The sequence below is a fragment of the Crocuta crocuta genome, unplaced genomic scaffold (assembly GCF_008692635.1).
Source record: "Crocuta crocuta isolate KB4526 unplaced genomic scaffold, BGI_CrCroc_1.0 scaffold1179, whole genome shotgun sequence".
In the NCBI taxonomy this organism is placed as follows: Eukaryota; Metazoa; Chordata; class Mammalia; order Carnivora; family Hyaenidae; genus Crocuta; species Crocuta crocuta.
The window spans coordinates 91,013-93,424 of NW_027529201.1; the positions used below are offsets into that span (position 1 = coordinate 91,013).

The following is a 2,412-nucleotide window of genomic DNA, read 5'->3' on the forward strand; positions in this document are numbered from 1 at the left end:
TATACACATACAAGTGAAAGCAAAAAAAAAAACAAAAAAAAACAAAAACCAAAAAACCAAAAAACAAAACCCCAGAAAAAAACAAAAACAAACCAAGGATAAAGAAGACTATGTTAATGATCCAAATTAGAGATAATGAAGTCTTTTTTTGCCATGTAAAAAGTGGTACACATTTATTGCATATAATTCAGTGAGCTTGGCAATAGGTATATACCTGTGAAACCATCATCATCATCAAGGCCATAAACATAGGGATAATGAGTCTTTATTTTTCTTTCATAGTTTACTGTCAAAGATAATGAGTCTTAACCTTAGGCAGGAACAGAATAGATTGAGACAAGCAGATGAGCCTTTAGACACTGGCCTTTAGAATGTCTTTTTTTCAAACTTACCATGAAAGACTATTTTATAAAGGCATTATCCATTTCATTCTAATAAATTAAATTCATTTGTTAATCAGTCTATTTGTGGGAGCAATCTGACTCCTAGGAGCTGTTCCCAATTTTCTCTTCATACATATAAGGCCACCATCATGTAAGTACGTGAACCTTATCTCATGGACTTTCAAAATAGTAAATAGTCTCCATAGAAATTTGGATCATTTACTTTATGTGTCACCTGGACTTGGCTAAGGGGATATCTAGATACCTGGTAAAACATTATTTTGAGTATGTCTGTGAGGGTGTCTCTGGAAGAATTTGGCATTTGAATCAATAGACTGAATAACAAAGGTAGATGGCCCTCACCATTACAGGGTGTTATCACCCAATCCACTGAGGGCCTGAATAGAAGGAAAGGTAGACAAAGAGTAAATCCATCCTCTCTGCTTAAGCTTAAACATCCATCTCCTCCTGCCCTCAGACATTGATGCTTCTGGTTCTCCAACTTTCAGACCCAGACTGGGACTTACACCATCAACCCCTTGATTCTCAGATCTCTGGACTCTGACGAAATTACGCTGCCAGCTTTCCTGGTTCTCCCGCCTGCAGACAGCAGATCTTGGGATTTCTTGACTTCCATAACCTGGTAAGACAATTCATATAATCAATAAGCACATACCTCAATACCTACCTACCTACATAACATACAAATATATATATTCTATTGATTGTTACTCTGACTAACCCTGACTAATACAGAAATAAAATGCTAGTAGCAGCTGAGCTCCAAGGATGGAGAAATGTGCTTTTATATGACTTTCCTAGAGAAAGCAGAATAAAAGTGAATCTGTGTAGAAATTCTTCTTTCTACTCATCTCCCCCATCTAACTTCTCACTGTTTCTGAGGAAAACTATATAAAATGAACAATTTTTGGTTCCCAGGGTGTTTGATTACACCTTCAGCCTTGACCATAGTCATTCACTCACTGGACTACCTATGCTCAACCTGCATAGAATTTGTGCATGGGTTTATATTTGTAACAGACCTAAAAGTACAATAGGCTGTATTTCAAGGGAGTGAAGCCTCTAATTGTTACTACGGCTGTTCATACAGCTGATGAATGGTTACTTGTCAAGAGTGTGATAGAGGCAATTCTCTTTCATATGGAAAGCTATATCAGAGTTTCTGTGGCCTGAATTTCTGAAATTTCCTGACAACAATCTAAGCTAAAAACAACTGTTTATGAATTCTTTTAAGAAGAAATTCAAATGTTTCGTTCAAAATTCTTTATTCATTGATTCATTGAGTAACAAGCATTCTTTTAATTTTTTAATGTTTATTTTTGAGAGAAAGAGTGGGGGAGAGAGAGAAAGAGAGAGAATGCACACGGGGGGAGGGGAGGGGCAGAGAGAGAGAGGGAGACACAGAATCTGAAGCAGGCTCCAGGCTCTAAGCTATTAGCACAGAGCCCGACACAGGGCTTGAACTCATGAGCCATGAGATCATGGTCTGAGCCGAAGTCGGACACTTAGCTGACTGAGCCATGCAGGTATCCTGAGGAACAAGGATTCTTATGTACCCACAAAGACTCCTCAAACTCCAACAGAATATTGTTTCTCCCAGAGAAGATACTAGGCAGTCAGGAAAGCCTTTTCCATTGCCTAATCCCAAGCCAATTAGAAAGCTGTCCAACAGTTAAGACGTTAACCTGTCTTCATTTATAGAGTGCAGTATGCACCAACAGTTTTGACCAAGTGTCACAAAGGGAGAGATTGCTGGATTTTTTTTTTTCGAATTTTGCAAGTTTCTCTTTACTTTTGCAGGACGTTCACAATGTGTGTAGGTCCCAGCTCTCTCTCCAAAGCCTGCAGAAACCTGCCTTTAAACATCTATATCATCTTCTAGCAGTATATCCTTCCCTTACCATTGAAGGGTGAGAACAGGGAAAATGCTCCACTACATCTAAGGTATTTATCTCAGGGACTTGTAGGATAGTGTACTAAAAAAGGTAATGGACTACAAATCTGAAGA

General features: G+C 38.3%; 1 long non-coding RNA gene across 2 annotated transcripts in view; it reads left to right on the forward strand.

The window, feature by feature from the left end:
* Window positions 1-1,022, forward strand: part of LOC144226829 (uncharacterized) — a 16,673-nt gene extending 15,651 nt beyond the window's left edge. For both annotated transcript variants that reach the window (XR_013333746.1, XR_013333747.1), the window contains exon 3: window positions 893-1,022. This is a non-coding gene — a long non-coding RNA (uncharacterized LOC144226829). The remainder of the gene's footprint in view (window positions 1-892) is intronic.
* Window positions 1,023-2,412: the final 1,390 nt, after the last annotated feature.